General features: G+C 27.2%; 1 long non-coding RNA gene across 1 annotated transcript; it reads right to left on the bottom strand.

The window, feature by feature from the left end:
- Positions 1-18,816: 18,816 nt before the first annotated feature.
- On the bottom strand, positions 18,817-19,513 carry LOC122849673. The gene is made up of 3 exons (XR_006373589.1): positions 19,439-19,513; positions 19,044-19,197; positions 18,817-18,930 (listed from the first exon to the last, which is right to left on the bottom strand). It is a non-coding gene; the product is annotated as an uncharacterized LOC122849673 (long non-coding RNA).
- Between the last annotated feature and the right edge of the window lie 354 nt (positions 19,514-19,867).

Here is a 19,867-nt window from a genome sequence, read left to right as displayed (position 1 = left end):
AAAGAGGTATATATAAACCCCCACGAAAAAATATATATCCTGGATATATTCTAAAAATGCCGAAAAGAATAAAAGTGTAACGCGCTCTTGTAGCAGTTTTTCTAAATATTATATCTTAAATATTAAATGGACGACAACATTAATGCTTTTTCACACCAAGAAATGTCTACAGTAGTAATAATATCGAGAACTCAAATATTGTAACGTAATACTTTATTATTATATATTTCTATTTATTTATTAATTTTTTTTTTATTCAATGTTACATTATAAAACGTAAATTTATAATTTATGATTAACCTATATCTGTGACAGTTTGCTTGGTGTATAATTTACTGAAACCTTAATATGGTCTGTCTCTAAATTTTGTGTGATTTTGTGCACACAATAGTTACAGGTGTTGCTACAAGAGCACGTTATTTTCTCCAGAAATTTTTAGGTTATATCCCGGATATATATTTTTTCGTGGGGGAAGGGTATTGCTGATTCACTAATACCTTATTCCTTCTGATGAATATACGCAAATTTGATAGACATTCATGCAACATGATATTAATATCAGTGGCGAAACAATATTGTCTGCTTCTTTGACGAGTTCATTCATTATAACATATTTATTTTTTATTTTGCGCCAATTTATTCTTTCTGTTGAATTGTTCGAAACTTTGAAACGTACAACTTCGTTTAGATTCTTGTATCTTTCTGCAAGACCGATTGATACCTGGGAAAAGAAAAATAAAAGTATCAATGATCGACAAGAATATTTTATGCTAAATGCTAAAAATTATAAAATGATTGACTCGTGGCTTTTTTGTACCAAAATAATAAAAAGATCACAGAAGTTCCAAGTGAATGTCCCCATGGTTCGTATAATGCAACCAATTGTTCCCACAAAAAGCTTATAATCTATTGTTAGAAAGAAAATAAATTAATAATGCGTTGAAGGCGCGTCTCTCATAAATACACTCAACTGTTTGATAAGCCATCCACGGATGCAAAAAGTGATAAATATCTTTCACCCATAAAAATGATAAATTTTTTAACTGATGATTGAGATATTGACTTTATATGTACATATACATGCTCGATTAAGGCCAAGAAGAACAAAGTTAGTGAAATTGTCTGTAGTTTAAACCGTAGACGAAATTTCGTCTGATGAAAGCTGAATATATAGAAACATTATAATCAACATTAACAGTAATTTTTCCCTAGAAATTAGTTGATAAAATGTAAAAAAGTAGTTATTATCACAACTTTTGTTCTTTGTAGTTGTATGTTCACTTTTATTATGAAAAAAAAACTTGAAAAACGATCTATTCGAATAGAAATCATTTTGAAAAATATTTACTTGTTTAATTTTTCTTCAACACGTTGCCAATTAATTAGCAATTTAATCCAGCTGCGTGTTTTGGAAAATATTATAAGCAGCACTGAAAAACTGTATCCATAAAAAGCAGTATATGAAAACTCCAAAAATAATTCGCCTGAAAAATTAAAAACAAAAATAACGCCATGACCGTATTCACAATCAAAAATATCCAGAATTTGAACTGAACGTGAAAGTTTCACCTTTTGTAGAATGAATCGCTTCATTAAAAGTTGCAGCTATACCAATACCGATAAGTGAAATGATTATCACTGAATAGCCCGCAACAAACGATGGAAATTTAAAAAAATATTCATTTGGTTTTGAATTGTAAATACCACTTATTGGAAAATTTCCAAAAAATTGTGACACAGCAATGATTGGTTTTATTATATTCCAGAAACTCTCTTTTTCCTGAAATAGATAATGACAATAGTAACTTTGTACGAATTGATTTGACTCGAAAAGCGAATATGCACCCGGGATATAATTTTCAGTCATTTTGAGGCATTCTAAGGCGGTCTCAGTCATTATGAGGCACTTTTAATCATAAAATAATCTATCGAGCATTCTTGAGCATTGAAACTTAATACTCAGTCATTTTTTTCAAGCCTCAAAATGACTGATAGATATAGTCATTTTGAGGCTTGAAAGAAATGACTGAGTATTGAATAATAACTAAAGCGTTTTTTTCAATGCTGGCCGATTTTTTCAGAGTCATATAAGTAGTCATAAATTTGGCGTGGAGAATGACTCGTTTTAATAGTGGCAGTATTAGTAAAGCGTTATTTTCGATGCTGAAAATAACTGAAAAATTTTATCCCGGGCACAAAGATGAAAAAATCTAACAAAGTGCATGACCCTGCATGACTATAATTCTTATAATGTTGAAATTGTATTAGTGTTTGTATGAATTCGACTGTTCTTACAATTACGACTATAGCAAAATGATGGGACAGTAAATGCGGCTTTTAGACCTGAAAGGAAACGAAATCCCTTCTTTTGAATGACGAAATTCTAATGAACTTTAATTAATTGATCTATATAATTTTATCAAATTAACTTGTGAGTTTAATTAGCCACGGTTCCATGGAATTCGAATCTAAAGTACTCTTGTAATCTTTTATAATCATCAATAATCTTTAAAAAATTTTATGTAATCATCAGTAATCTTACGTCGTATATTTGTAAACTGCGAAAATTTTCTTGTAATCTTAATATGATTACAGAAAATCTCAGTAATCTTCTCTTCTCTGATTTCAGATCGCGCATGCGCGTGTATACATGCACATGTATAGTATACTAATTTTTAGTGTTCCGTAGGACACTTATGTTTTCGCTTTTCTGTGACTTTTTGTTTCTTCGAGATAAAACGTGAAGTCCTAAATCGAATTGGCTTGTGAGATGTTTATTTTCTTTATTTTTTTTGGCCAAAAGCAATGGTCATATTCATTTCCAATTTTGGGGCCTTATTAGATTTAATATGCCTATTTTTGGACATGGTCCAATTCCAAATATTGACCGATCAATTCCGGCAATGTTTTAATCGACGACGCTTCATCTGTAGACTCTACGATATTTTTTTCAAATTTTTCGGTCGTTTATTTATTTTTTTTTATTCAACGATATGTAGTGTCACAAACTGTTTTTTTACAATATTGTTTGAACCGCTGAACCGGTTTAGTCGATGTTAAAACAAATTTAGGTTTTTTTTTTTTCCAAAAACAGACATGATATTTTTTTTTACTTATTGGGCCTTATTAAATTTAATATGCCCATTTTTGGACATGGCCCAATTTCAAATATTGACCGATCAACTCCGGCAATGTTTTAATCGACGACGCTTCATCTGTAGACTCTACGATATTTTTTTCAAATTTTTCGGTCGTTTATTTTTTTTTTTATTCAACGATTTTTCAGTGCTCGAAGATCTGAGAATGCGATGCAAATTGCAAAGTTAGCTTATGAAAAATTTCGTGTTTAAAAATATCTTTATGTGAAGAATCAAAAATGACATATTTTCTTTCAAATAAATTATATTCAATTACAATCATTGAATAAATTCTTCACATAAAGATATTTTTTTTTTTTTTTTTAAATCATTTTGAAATTTTCATAAATTTAACGCGAACAACGTCGCGTTTCATGGATCTTCGAGCGCTCGTGCCTTTCTTGCACCCAGACACTCAAATGATGGTATTTTTTTTTTTTCAAATTTTTCATGTTTGATTTTTCACCCAGAGCAACGTCGTGTTTTCTTGGGCTTCGAGCGTGCGGCCGGTTATTGCATCCGGACCCTTAATTCATTACCCCGAAAATATTTCATTGAAAGTTCACCATCCGGTTATTAAAGAAAAAAACTCAGTATCGAACTCAATCGAGTAAATAAAAGAAAAATCTGCACTCATTAATTTTTCGATTCTATGAAAACTCTGAAATATTCTCTGTCGATTGAAATATCAACTTCCTAAGATTTCTAATCGCACTTCAACGTTTTTGCAAAAAGTCGGAAAAAATAAATCTACGTTGCATAGACTCGCAGTTATGATAGGGTCAGTGGAATATATAGTCAATTATAGTCAGGAATAGAAAAAATTTGCCTCTTGTTGATCAATTAGTGTGATGAATTTTTTCGAGTTCTTTAACAATGTTTGTTGGAGATTTTTTTCTTAGTGTACTTTTTGCATTTTGCTCTGTCGCTCAATATCCGCATTGTCCAAAAAGAATGAACGAAATGGTCGAGATCCCTGCTCAATCGATGGCTGAATTTTATTATTCCGTAAATAATCCATATTTATCATAAGAATATATGAACATTAATTTAAAATAACTTTCACACTCTTTGCAGGTGACAAACTTTGTCTTCGGGCTCTATTCCGTGACTGAATGTCGTTCGATACTAAAAAAAACTTCGTATTGAAGTACAAATATTTGAAAAAAAATATATATTATTCAGTTTTATTGTCATTAAACAAGACTAAAAAAAAAATATATGCCAGCTGAGGAGCTCATCATTTTTGTCATTATCTTATAGATTATCTGTACTGATTCTTAGAATGGAAACTGCTCTCTATTTTATAGTTTATAATTAACAGTGTGCATGCAACAGAAAGCTAGTCATTTATTGACATGAGTCCTAAGTTATAATTTATTCAAAGAATCAATTCAATCAGCAGCATGATCACAGCAGAGAATTATAGTTTATCGTCCGTTTGGTTTCCGTTTATAATCTATTTATAGGTTGTTTGCATGCATCGGAAGAATAAAAAAAAATCCTTGAGCGAGTAAAATGATGTAAAGATTATGTCCATGAAAATCAAAAAAGGGTCTTCAAAAATCTTAGAGCCGAAGCTAGTGGTGAATATGTTTCATTTTTCATTATTATAACAGAATAAAATTATTATTTTTCACATGAGTTTTTTGAGGGCCCACGGAGAAAAATAAACCGAGGAATAATTTATAAAATAAATTTTCATTTCTGTAAATTTGATTACAGTAATAAAAAATAGAAAAGTTTACTGTTTTTTTTAAGAAATTCAGTTAAGGGATTTCGACGATTTTTTTTCGAATATGAGAATGCTTTGAAATTTATACAGTAGATTCTTGAAATACTAATACATTTTATGTAATTTTTTGGTAATTGTTTGGAAGCTCGTTATTTTTTTTTTAATTTTCAAAGTTGACAACTTTTAGCATGGGCTCTTATAGAGAATGCGATTTTTGTCAATAAAAAGTCCATTAAAATACCAATCTCTCTAATCGACAATATGATATCGTGAATAAAAAAACTATCAGGTTACAAAATGAAACAAAACAAAACGTATTGTTACGTACCAGGCTAATTAATTTGTATTATTTATGAAATAACAAAAAAAAAGAAAGAATGTTAAACAACAAAAATAATAGAATAATAATTTAGCAATAATACAAATTAATGAGCCTGATATTTAACGTAATTTTTATAATCCTCTTGTTTTGTTATTCCCTACTGGGTAACGGGTTAGGAGGGAATGTGTGATTATGTAGATTCTACCTTGATGTTGTGGTTTATCCAAAATTTTATTGAAGAGAGCGTGTCAATCCGGATGGTCGCCTGATGATGTTGATGATTAAAGATAATCCAATTGGTAACACAAAACTTGCAGCACAGAAAAACAACACCCCGGAGAAATTCACAGTCAATGTTAGGATTTAGGAAGGGTAAAATTTGTAGGAATAATAAATTGTCACAGTAATTATTTAAGTTCCGATACACTAATAATATTATTTATTTGTTATAAATTTGATTAAAAAGAATTTAATTTATTTTAGTTATATATTTTTTTATCAATTAAAATGATCAATAATTTTTATTATAAATTTATGAAATTTTATTAAGTATTTAATTCAATTAGAATGATTTTAAATTTATTAGATGTTGGCCGAATAAAAGTTATCACGAGAGTGACGCTCCTTAAAATTAAAAATAAAATTATTCCCATAAAAAATTAATTGTAAAGTAGGGATGAAAAGTGGTGCCATTTCTTGAGCCAATCAAATTAAATGGTTCCCATAGTAGTCAGCATTATTCTAATTGTTTAAACATTTAAAAAATAATAATTAAGTAACTTCAACGGATGTGGCATCTCGCGTTGCAGAGGTGACTTTGAAAACTGCTTACAAAAATTTATATAAAAAAAATATAAAAATAAATTATTTTATAAAAATGCAAAATATAAATTTTTATTCCGTGTGAATTAAAAAAAATAATTTATTACAAAAAAAGAAAATTTTTATTGCTTGTTCGGCATCATTGTATCGGTTGAATTTATTAAATTATTATTTATTATTGATTTTTAATTCTAAATTATACCAAGACGTAATAGTATCAAAAAAAAATGAAAGAAGTTTGAAGCTTAGTTTTTTTACAATTTATAGTTGAGGTATGAAAAAATTGATTTATATAAGGAATTATTAAAAAGTCACTAGAGACCTCTTGCGGATGACCTTTGGAAACACAATATTTCTATGAGTGCGAAATAGAAAAAAAACAGGAAAAATGTTGTCTCACTCTTCGTTTTAAAAAATCGTCGAAACCCCTTCAATCACCCGGGATAAAAATTTTTCGTATATTAATAAATAATTTTTACAATAAAGTTAAGTAAAAACTTTGGCCATTTTTAAATTAAAATTTTTTTTTTTTTTTTTTTTTTGTTTTTGTCTTTTTGAGTGCTACAACTTTTCTAAATAACTTTTTTAAATAAAGCCATATTTTTTCAGGAAAATGCATAAACAGATAAAATCGGCCCGAAAAAAAGTGATTTTATCGAAAAATTTTTCAAATAAAAAGTGTTAGTTTTGATGTAGAAAACGTTTTGGTGCAAAAAAAAAAATGCATTATCCATTTAAAAAAACTATGTTTATACCGGAAACTCCGCCATTTTGGATTTTTCAAATTTTTTTTTTTTTTTTTTCTTCGTCCCCATCCAAACCCTACAACTTTTACTTGAAACATTTTACAATTTAAGCTATATTTTTCGAAAAAAATCCATTGATAAATTGAAATGGGACACTGTATACAATACTAAGCCATAAAATTTACATAATTTTATTGTGATTTCTCTTTTAAAAAAAAATAATATAGTCAAGCCCCCCAAGGTGCACCCTAAGTGTTCCGTAGGATTTTTTATTTTTTTTCTTGTTGTTCGATTTGTTTTTCCATTTTATTGTAGAAAACTGTCTTTGTGTTTTCTTTTATTAAAAAAAAAATAAAGGACTAAAAAATTAAAAAAATATATTTTAGAGTCGACAGATGAAGCGATTGAAACATTGCCGGAATTGCTCGGTCGATATTTAAAATTGGGCCATGTCCAAAACTGGGCATATTAAATCTAATAAAACCCAAAAAGTAAAAAAAAATATCATGTCTGTTTTCGGAAAAAAAAAACCTAAATTTGTTTTAACATCGACTAATTCAGTTCAGCGGTTCAAAAAATATCGTAAAAAACAGTTTGTGACATTACATATCGTTGAATAAAAAAAAAAATAAACGACCGAAAAATTTGAAAAAAATATCGTAGAGTCCACAGATGAAGCGTCGTCGATTAAAACATTGCCGGAATTAATCAGTCGATATTTGGAATTGGGTCATGTCCAAAAATGGGCATATTAAATCTAATAAGGCCCCAAAATTGGAAATAAACATGACTATTGCTTTTGGCCAAAAAAAATAAAGAAAATGAACATCTCACGAGCTAATTCGATTTAAGACTTCACGTTTTATCTCGAAGAAACAAAAAGTCACAGATAAGCGAAAACATAAGTGTCCTACAGAAGACTAAAAATGACTAAATTCACGATATTCACAAGTAAATTCTAGCAGACTTAGAATACACCAACTACCGGTTTTAGAATTTACTATATTTTATTATAAATCTTATTTAAAAGTTTCTAGCAGACTGAGAATACACCAACTACCGGTTTTAGAATTTACTATATTTTATTATAAATCTTATTTAAAAGTTGGACATTTTTTGTGCTAAGTTTGGCAGTTTGTGCTAGATTCACGGAGAATAGCAATCAATTCCCGGCAACATTTTTTCTTTTCTGTTTACACGCTCAAAACTCGAAAACTAATTGATAAATAGAAAATTCAGGCTTCGGCTTGTTCTCAACTCCTGGTGACTCGTATTGACACCTTAAAAATCGTGCAAGAATAGTACTTCACGTACTAGTTATATACAATACTTTATATATAGAATGATTATCAAGACATTTGAATTCAAAAATATTATGGGGGGCTTATTGATTGATTTTGTGGCGCGTAATGCAGCACATGTTTTTCGACGGCATAATAACAATGGTTACCGACGCTTGATTCTGATTGGCCAATTTAAAATCCTAATTACAGGGCCAAAAAGGATCGTAGAGCTTAGCTGTAAAAACTATTTTTCTTAAAATATTGTCAACAATAACGTAATGTTCCCCACGTGCGCCATTAACCGTACACCCTGTAGATGACTGTATTTTTTATTTTTTTTATTTTTCAATTTCAATTTTCAACTTAAACAACGTCGCTTTTTCTTGTCTTCGAGCGCGGAGCGTGTTACTGTATCCGGACCCTCAATTTCTATTCAACCATGATTCTAATTTTTAGTTCAAATTTCTCTCAGTATACAAATATGAATTGTTAAAGTAATATTACAGAAAAAAAAGTAAAAAGTAAACAACGAATTGAAAGTAATAAAACATGAATATTCTATTAGGATTTACTTTATTTCATGTTATAAATTGAAGAATCATTCAATTAATGGAAACATCGGAAGACAATTACCCTGAGGACAGTCTTAGGGTGCCCTGTACCTGAATTCCGGTACGTCCTGATCAATCACTCCATTATTGATGAGATAATCATAATAAATAACATCATATACGAATTTACAATACGAATTTATGCCTATATTTGTTAGCATATAATTTATCGTAATATGTAAATTAGATTTTATCAAATTAACTACTTTTGAAAGTTATTTAACAATATTTTTTTAAGTCTTACATGTTAATTTCACTCATTTATTATAACATAATAAAAACTTTTTATGGTCATATTATTATTTTCGTTTCTTCTATTTTTAATGGACTCTTTATTCAAGTCGACTTAAATAAATAATACTCGATCGATAACGATTTAAAAATAAGGGAAAGGTAAAGTACACAATATATAGACCTCGCCGGTCAAATGTTATATACATTTTTGATATTCAAGATTATCATTATACAAAAACAAGATAAAAAAATTGATTGTTGCATATTGGTGTCGTTGTTATTCACACGCATACCCCGAGAACTTCATAATAACATGTTGATGCTAAGTTTATTATTTTTTTTTTTTTATATATTTACGAGGGGGAAGTCACTTGTGTAATCTGGTGTACATCGGGAGAAGAATCTTCAATAATCTCTTGTAATCTTACAGAAATGATTACGGAAAAATCTTGTAATCGATGTAATCTAAAGTACTCTTGTAATCTTTTGTAATCATCAGTAATCTTTAAAAATTTTATGTAATCACCAGTAATCTTACGTCGTATATCTGTAATCTGCAAAAATTTCTTGTAATCTTGACAGATTACAGAAAATCTCAGTAATCTTCCCTTCTCTGTTTTCAGATCGCGCATGCGCGTGCATACATGCACACGTATATAGTATACTAATTTTTTTTTCTTTATTCGTTTTTCATTTATTTTTTTTTTCTTCTTCGAATTTTAAGTGTAATCATAAAATATTACAAGGAATCTTTGTGATTACCAAAAAAAAAGTAATCTTGTGTAATCATTAGGAATATTGCATGATTACAAGTAATCTGTAATCTGGTGTAATCTTCAATAATCTTCAATAATCTCGTGTAATCGTTTTGAAAACTTTGAATTTTAAGTGTAATCATAAAAAATTACTGGGATTCTTTGTGATTACAAAAAAAGTAATCTTGTGTAATCATTGATTACCGGTAATCTGTAATCCGGTGTACACTAAATTTTGAAGTGACTTCCCCCTCAGGACTTGGGATTTAAAAAAAATTTTTTTTTTATTTTTTCTTTAAGTTTGATTCTTATATTTTCTTCTGATTAATTTTAGATATTTTCCTTATTTAAAATTTATTCAAGAATTTGGATAGTAAAATGAGCTAGATATTGATCGACACTAATACATACAGCTGAAAAAATAACAACTGAGCCCCTCGTTTACCTCATTAATAAGTACTATTTTTATATAGTTCTTGGATAAGAATACGTTATTGTGTTTTGAAATTTTTATTAAATAAATAAATGAATTTTTGCTAGTGTTAATTGAAAAAATGATATCTATTGATCTGCTTAGGAAATAAATAATTTTTATACAGAATATTGAAAATAAACCGATCTTTTTAAAAAATAAAATAATAAATTTAAATCAATTAGCAAAGTTATTAACAATTTTTTAACAAATGGAAATTTACTACTTTCTCCTTTTTTTACTTTTCATTTTACCTTTTTTATTCTCCATTTCATTACGCAACTTTTCACGTTAAAAAAACTCATTAACATTAATATTTAAAAAAGTTATCAATATTTTTCTAGTGCGTCGCGCGACAATTAGTAAGAAAAGTACTGCGCGCGAAGCCTTAACGGTGGCTCTCAATTTGTTGTTAAATTAATAACTCAATAGATAATTAATAAAAATACCCAAAAATTTGGATAAAACTTCTTGATATACTGCTCAACAATATTGCCACTGACAAGTTACTCGATTTTAAAATTTCTTCGACTTTTTTTTCATTCAAAGTTAGACAAATTAAATTTTCCATCAGCACAATACAATAAATAAAAAAAGTTAAACAATATAAATAAATAAGTTTTTTAATATCACTATTGCCATCGCTAGCCTATAATAAAGCTACAGTTAAATTTTCAAGTCAATTTATTAATTTTTAAATAAGTTATCACGACTTATATGTTTAAAAAAAAAGAGTTATTTCAAAAAAAAAAATTTTGTTTTTATTTTTTATTGCATTAACCAATTATGATACAAAAAAATTTATTTGAATGAAAATGTATATTTTTTAGTTTTATATATCACTGTATTTTTTTTTTTTTTAATTTTTCAATTTTAATTTTTCACCGAAACAACGTCGCGTTTTCATGTCTTCGAGCGCTCAACGTGTTATTGCATCCAGACCCTCAATTGTCGCGCGACGCACTAGAAAAATATTGATAACTTTTTTAAATATTAATGTTAATGAGTTTTTTTAACGTGAAAAGTTGCGTAATGAAATGGAGAATAAAAAAGGTAAAATGAAAAAATGTAAAAAAAGAGGGAGAAAGTAGTAGAATTTCCATTTGTTTAAAAAAATTGTCAATAACTTTTGCTAATTTTTTATTTAAATTTATTATTTTATTTTTTTTAAAAAGATCGGTTTATTTTCAGTATTCTGTATAAAAATTATTTATTTCCTTCTAGCAGATCAATAGATATCATTTTTTTCAATTAACACTACCAAAAAATTCATTTATTAATAACAATTAAAATAATCGAAATTTTCAAAAAACAACGAAAACGTATTTTTGTATCCTTAAGAACTATAAAAAAATAGTACTTATTATTAAAATCCCGGGTCAGGCATTTTGAGGGGGGCTCAGTTGTTTTATTTTTGCTCAGCTATAAGTAAAAAATCTAGCTAGGTAGAAAATAAGGCTGGCAAAATTATGTAGATATTGTGTGTTTGGCTATGATTAAAGCTAAGTAAAAGATGTAGCTGAAGAAAAAATTGAGCTGGTAAAATTATGTAGATATTGTGTGTTTGGCTATAATTAAAGCTAAGTAAAAGATGTAGCTAAGTAAAAAATCTAGATAAGTAAAAAATCTAGCTAAGGAAAAATTGATCTGGTAAAATTATGTAGATATTGTGTGTTTGGCTATAATTAAAGCTAAGTAAAAGATGTAGCTAAGTAAAAAATCTAGATAAGTAAAAAATCTAGCTAAGGAAAAATTGAGCTGGTAAAATTATGTAGATATTGTGTGTTTGGCTATAATTAAAGCTAGGTAAAAGATGTAGCTAAGTAAAAAATCTAGCTAAGGAAAAGATGCAACTGAAAGAAAAATTGAGCTGGTAAAATTATGTAGATATTGTGAGTTTGGCTATAATTGAAGCTAAGTAAAAGATGTAGCTAAGTAAAAAATCTAGCTAAGAAAAAGATGTGGCTAAAGAAAAAATTATGTAGATATTGTGTGTTTGGCTATAATTAATGCTAAGTAAAAAATCTAGCTAAGTAAAGAATCTAGCTAAGGAAAAGATGTAGCTGAGGGAAAAATTAAGCTGGTAAAATTTTTTAGACATTGTGTGTTTGGCTATAATTGAAGCTAAGTAAAAAATCTAGCTAAAGAAAAGATGTAGCTAAGGAAAAAATCTAGCTTAGTATTAATTAAAAAGTAAAAATTATTCTAAGTCCCTTTTTTTACTTTTATTTGACTTGGCAAAACTAGCCAAAACTAGAAAGTTAAAACTGAATCTACCTGAGAACAGTAGAATAGCATAAACTGAGATAAGCCGTGACCCTCACCGCTGGTGCCAAGAATCTGAATTTACCGTTTCCCGAGCCATAGTATTGAATTCATCGGCGAAAAAAAAAAAAGCTCATAACTTACGAACTAAGTAACATAAAGCCTTCGTACTAGGCTTAAAAGAAGCGCATTGAAAAACTCTATCGCCCGCATAATGGGTTTTTTGTTCTATTGATAATAGTTTTGATTTTAAAAAAAAAAATTTTAATTCTGAAAAAAATTTTTTTCTTACTCAAAAAATTAGGGAGTCTAAACTATTTATCAGAAAGTATTTATCACCAGAAGTTTTTTGTTTGTAAAACTTTTCGGTTTAATATTTCATTATTTTTAAATTATTATTTATGTAACTTAAAATGTTACATACGTTTTTACGTGGAAATTTTACAAGTTATAAAAACGGCGCAATGGATAACTCAACATCAAATAGAGATAGAGACTTCGTATTAGGCTCATATTATGCGCCTTAGAAAACTCAATCGCCCGCATTGCGGGTTTTTTCTTCTCTTTCCACACGGAAAAAAATTTTTAGCTGCAGCAACGAGCTGGATAGCTGTCTCTCCTATCCACGGCTAACTAACCTTTGGATAGTTAGCAGAGGATTGTTATTTTGGCAATCCACATTTGACAGGTTACTATTCTTGTGAAAACAGCGTGCCTACTCGTTACATTAGCTACACTTTGGATAGCTGTGGTAGCTATCCAAAGCCTGACAAGCTGGTATCGCTGTAGTAGCTATTTAGGATTGCGTATATGCATAACTATAAGTATATAGACATACGAAGTACAAACAATATATTAATGTACATTTACTAATTTTTAAAATTATTATCTAATTAATTTTATACTAAATTTGATGCACCAAATAAACGCCAACTTGAATACAAAATCTTATGCTAAATTTTTAATAACTATATGGATTATTTTAGTCATTGTTAATAATAATTTGGTGGATCTGTCAAAAAAGAGAGGTTATGAACACAACAGCTGTTGACATTGAGATTATGTCGAACCTGACGAGTTGGTTAGCCACGCTAGCTATCCAGTCGGCTGGAATAACTAACCGATTGTCTTTTTAATATATCGGGCTTGATTATTAAATCAACTATCCTTTTTTAACTATCCAAACGCCTCGTGACTGCAGCTAAAAATTTTTTTCCGTGCAATAGTTTTTGAAAAAATAAAAAAAAACTTCAAAATTTAACAAAAAATTCGGGAAACGGTGAATTCAGTTCCACCAGATGTGACCAGGTACACATTCTAATGTATATAAACGGTCGGAAAACAATGGCCCAGGGGGTAACCATGGGGTACCACGGAACTGAATTCACCTAGGTCCAAAAATTCGGATATTTAATTTTTTTTCTCGAAAACCGTTATTGATAGAAAAAAAACATCCAACCGATGTCACTAGATTTTTTTGAGACGCATAATTTGAGCCTAATACGAACTCTTTATCTTGATTATAACAAAAGTTATGGCTCGCCAAAAAAAAAAATAAAAAAAACGGCCCGAAGAATGTCATCATAAAGTTGAATCTAAAATGTTTATAATGCTTCAAAAAAGCCTTGAATGGAATTATGTTATTGTTAATGAATCATTAAATTATATTTGAGCAATAATTTAAAATAACAATGGCCTTAGCCGGAGTATTAAAAATTTTTAATTTTCAACAGGTAACGCGGGCCACACGCCCCAACGATCGTTACCATGTCTTTTTTTTTAGAGTAATTTAATGCAGTTACGGTTTTTTTTTATTGTTAAATGATTTTTTCTTTTACTTTAAATTATCATAAATAATTATACAAACTTTAAAAAAAAAAAATAAATAATAAATTTATCATTAAACATTTAATTTCTGGAATTTAAAAAAGAAAGTTTCAATAGCATTTGTCAAGAAAGCTGACACATCTAAGGTTACTATTTTTCGAGTCCTTTGAACTGCAAAAAAAAAAAAAGATTTTATTCTGCTGACAATATTTTTTTTTCTTGATGATAAACAGTAGTCATCAGTTGCTGTAGAACTCAAAACTGTCAAGTTAATAATTTAATATGTCCAATTAAAAAAAAAAAAACAATAATGAATTTATTATTAATTTTAAATTATTTACAATTTTTTTTTTCACTTTGTTTTTGCTCAATTGAATGGGATTTTTCTGGAGTTAATTTACCAAACAACGTGCCAATATAAAAACAGTTGCAACCTTTCGGTCATACGTAAAAAAAAACTGCATGCAATCTTCAATAAATTTGAAGACTACATGCAGCTTATTTTTTTTACGCTTAATTTAAGTAATTTTTTTTTTTTTGTTATTTTTGATTATGGATTATTTATATTATCAACTTTATTATAATTAGGTCGATAAGATGAATAATTTTTAACAAAACTTGTTGGTTTTATACCATAATCAGCAAGAGCTAAATTCATAATGCTTTTGCTAGAATTTATATCTCTATGTAAGACAGTTTTACAATTTTTACAATATACATACCTGTCTGGTGATATACTAACAAAACATTTTTCTCCACATTTATAACATAATTTTGTAGTATTATATTCATTGACAAGTGCAATATCAATATCTGGACATTTAGCCAGTTCTCGAGTTATACGACATAATGGTGCTTGGACATGTCCTTTGATACCTGATGGCATTTCAACTCTTCCAATAAAGACCAGCACTTTTCCATTATTTTTTGGTAAATTTACTTTTTCTTTTTTACTTTTTTTATTTTTTTTTTGTTTTTTCAATTTACCTTCATTAACTGGATTTGTAGCTGGACTAATTGATACTGCTTTATTTTTATTTTTTTTTTCTTTTAATTTTTTTAAAATATTGTCTCTTCTTTCAATTCTTGCTGCTGTTTTAATTTTACGATTTTCAGCCATTTTTGTTTTCAGAATTTTCGCATTTTCAATTTTTTTATTTATTCTTATAGTTTGTTGTTCTGTTTTTGGTCCATATTTTAAATATTTATATTTTGTTTTGTTGTGTTTTGGCAAATCTTTTTTATTTGGATGATATTTCTCTTGGCCATATCTTATATAATTAACATATCTGGCTAATTCTCGTCTATCATTAATTTTTGCATTCCATGATAACCATGCAATTTTTCTTCTTTGAAAAAATATTTGAGCCCTGTCAAACCATTTTAAACGAAATTTTGTAATATTTATATAATTAGATGGATCATCAACATCAATATCTTTAAATTGTTTCATTTCCATTAATTCTTGAAGATATATTTCAAGTTTATCATATCCTAAATTATGTAATTTATATTTACGATGATATTGACCAGTTCTATAACGCCATGATGTTGCTTTTAGTAATATTTTTTTTTCTTTTGTTTCATCACCAATATCATTAATATTTTTAACAAAAATACCAGCTAAAGGATATACACCACCTGGATCAAATGAATATACTCCATCATAGTCATCAATATTTATTGATTTTTTATATATATCTTTTTTAACATTAGACTCATTGATAGGTCTAGCACAATGAATTGATACATATATTCCATTTGTTGATATACTGTATGCAAAAGCTTCATTAATACGTTCATGATTTTTCAAATTTGGCAATAATTTATCCCACATTTCTTTTGGCTTATCACCATCAAGTGCACCAGTACGATCAGGTTGAGCACCTTCATCTTTAAATAATTTACGTAATAAAGTATATGCACCAGTTGTAGTTATTGTTTGACATTTTAATCCTGGTGATTGTATTGGTACTAATTTAAATTTAATATATTTTTGAAGATCCATAAAAAATTCTAAAAATTGCCACCATTTGTCATAAAATGATTGAAATTTTAAATTTTTATGTTTAATAAATAATTCATGGTTAGCCAATTTTTCATCAATTTTACCATTACAAAATAAATTTATAGCCATTCTATTGGCTTTATACCATGAAATTCTTTCTTTTTTTACATCATTTTCTTCATTTTTGTTTAATTCTCGTAATATAAATTTTCTAACTCTTGATTCAGCATGCATTTTAACATTATTGGAAAAATTAGTTATAAATATTTTGTATTCTTCATCAAATAATGGTGAACGTCCTGTACAATCATATTGACGTCGTTCTTCATTTTTATTACAATTTAGTTTACGAAATTCTTTAGTCAATTTTTCAATTTCAATTGCATCATCATTTGATGATTGTGGTTTATAATCTTTATGCAAAAATTTACCAATATGCTCTAATCGAGGAAGTGTATTTGATGTAATAATTTTATTTAATAACCAACGGTCTTTATGTCGTAAAAAATATTCAAATTGTATAGATTTTTCTATTGAAAGTCCTGATAATTCTTTGACTGTATTTATTATTTCATTTTTAATTAACTCATTATCACAAAGATTATTTAGACCCATTTGTACTGAATACATTTCTAATTTGGTATCTTTTCCAAATTTACGTTCAAGTGGAGTTAATTTATAATCTTTACAAATTTTACTTCTTCTTGTTGCATGACCAGTTTCATTACAATCTTTACATATTATTGATGATGTTGTTTTTGATGGATTTATTTGTTCAATAATTATATTTGAATTATTTATTGAATTTGTTACATTTATTGCTTTTGATGTATTATTATCATCAATTTTATTTTTTTTATAAGATAAACACCATGATGATCTTTTACTTTTATGTCCTTTTTTTTTACAATCTGTACATGTAATTTTTTGTCTATAATCACTAAATTCACAAAGTTTATTTTTTTTACTTGCATGTCCTATTCTATAACAATCAATACATTTTCCTTTTAATTTATTATTAGACCATTTTCCATCATCTGGTAAATCATCAATATCAATATCTAAAGTATCAGTTGATCCTAAAATTTTTGCATTTTTCATATTTTGACATAATAAATTTGATGTATTATTTAAAGAATTCATATTTATATTATTAATATTATTACATAATGAATTTGTTGTATTATTTGTTATTATTGGTGTTAAATTATTTGATTGATTTGTTTCAACATTATCATCATCATCATCATCATCTGATGTAATATTATTTCTATGAAATATTGATGTTTTACTTATTTCCAATTTATTATTATTATTATTTTTTTGTTTTTTTTCAACAATACAAGAAATGTCGCTCTTTTTATTGTCGATTTTTCTTTTTATATCTTTATTTGGTTTAAATTTTTTTTTATTAATTAAATAATCATCATCATTTTTTCTTTTTACTTGTTTATTTTTTTCAGGTAAATTAACATTATCATCTTTTTTTTTATAAATTACCATATATGGTGTATGTGGTGATTTTAAATTTTTAATTTCATTAAATGTTACATCTTTTACTTCTTTATCATCATCATATATATACCATTTATTTTCCGATATATCTTTATTATATGTATAATAATGTCCACTTCTAATTTTTTCACCATTATGTACAGTAACACTATGTATCTCATAATTTTCATTTTTTACTTTTATAGATTCATTCAACTCTACATAATCGTGTATCTTATTAATTATATTATTTTTTATACTAGATCGTTTCAATAATAATATTAAATGTAATGGTGTTTGTATTATTTCTGTAGTTTTTGTTTTATCACGTTCTACTTCGCAATTATCGCATTTTACATTTTCTAAAGTTTCTGATTTTAAACAATTATTAAACATATCTTGTATTGTTAAATTTTTATTTGATTTTTTTAATGGAAAACATAATTGTAATTCATGAAAAATTTCGATATTTATTATTGTCTCATTACAATTTGTACATTTATGGAATATTTTTAATTTTCCTACAAAAAATTTTTCAATTATTTTTTTTATATCTTCATATTGATTACATAATGCAAATAATTGAATTAAAAATTCTGAACAATCTTCTTGTTGTGTATATCCAAAATCTTTAGTTAAAGACGATTGTTTTAAACTTGTTATAAAATTTTCTGGTGATTTTGACATAAATGAAAAAGAAGTAGACAATAGTTGGAATAATTTACCTAGTTCTTTAATTATAGAAGAATCATGTTCATTTTTATTTATTATATCATCACGAAAATCTTTTATTGCATGTAAAACTTGAATAATTGAATTTAAATAACAATTAGAACCTAAATTTTCAAGACCTACTCTTTTAATCATTTTATATATATATTTTTAATTGATCAAATAAATATATTTATAAAGATATTTTTTTTACAGATATTTTTATAGATATTTTTACAGATATTTTTACAGATATTTTGTCAGATATTTATACAGATATTTATTCAGATATTTTTATAGATATTTTTACAGATATTTTGTCAGATATTTTCAGATATTTTCAGATATTTTGTCAGATATTTTCAGATATTTACAGATATTCACAGATATTTTCAGATATTTTCAGATATTTTGTCAGATATTTTGTCAGATATTTTCAGATATTTACAGATATTTACAGATATTTACAGATATTTTCAGATGATATTTGTCCTCTCTTATTGGGTATCTGTAAAATAAAAAATTTTTACATTAAATTATGTTTATGTAAACTTGATATTTAAATGGAAATTTTAAATATCAAACAGTTGTTAAAAATAAAAAAATAAAAATTCAACTTACTATTCAATTAGAGAGGACGATGATTAATCTGTTATAACCCGCGGTGATAATGATGTTGATGACGTTGGTGTTGAATCAACGGCACTGAGGGTTAAACAGATTTTCAACAACTGAATGATGACAACAAACAATTTTTCAATAACTTCGTTGAAATCTGGAAAAAGTCAAATAAATACATTATTTATTTTATTGTAATCAGGAAAAAAAAAAATTACACAAAAATTCAATTGTATGCTCTTTTCCTCTTATCCTCCTCCTCTTATCTCTTGCACTTTCTTTTTTTATACCATTATACATTTTATACATTAAATTATGTTTATATAAATTTGATATTTAAATGGAAATTTTAAATATCAAATAGTTGTTAAAAATAAAAAAATAAAAATTCAACTTACCATTCAATTATAGAGAATGATGATTAATCTGTTGAAACCCGCGTTGATGATGACGATAATGATGTTGAATCAACGACACTTGATGGTTAAACAGATTTACAATAACGCAGCTGAACGATTACAACAAATGATTCTTCAAAAACTGCGTTAAAGTCTGAAAAATGTCAAATAAATAAATAAAAACTCAATTATATGCTTTTTTCTCCTCCTCTTCCTCCTCCCTTGCTATTTTTCTATCTATATCTATCCTCCTCCTCCTCCTCCTCTTAATCCTTGCTCTTTCTTTTTTATACCCACTAGCGCCCTCGCCGGCCGCAAGCAGCCGCCTCAGTTGTTTCTATATGCTATATGCCTATTCCAATGACATGTCATCATCATGTGGTGTTAATAACATTTGAAGGTTATGGGCATTGATATTTTTTGACAGAT

Source organism: Aphidius gifuensis, linkage group LG2 (assembly GCF_014905175.1).
Source record: "Aphidius gifuensis isolate YNYX2018 linkage group LG2, ASM1490517v1, whole genome shotgun sequence".
Classification (NCBI taxonomy): domain Eukaryota; kingdom Metazoa; phylum Arthropoda; class Insecta; order Hymenoptera; family Braconidae; genus Aphidius; species Aphidius gifuensis.
Note: the sequence above shows the minus strand (reverse complement) of the source record. Positions and strands in the feature narration are given on the sequence as shown.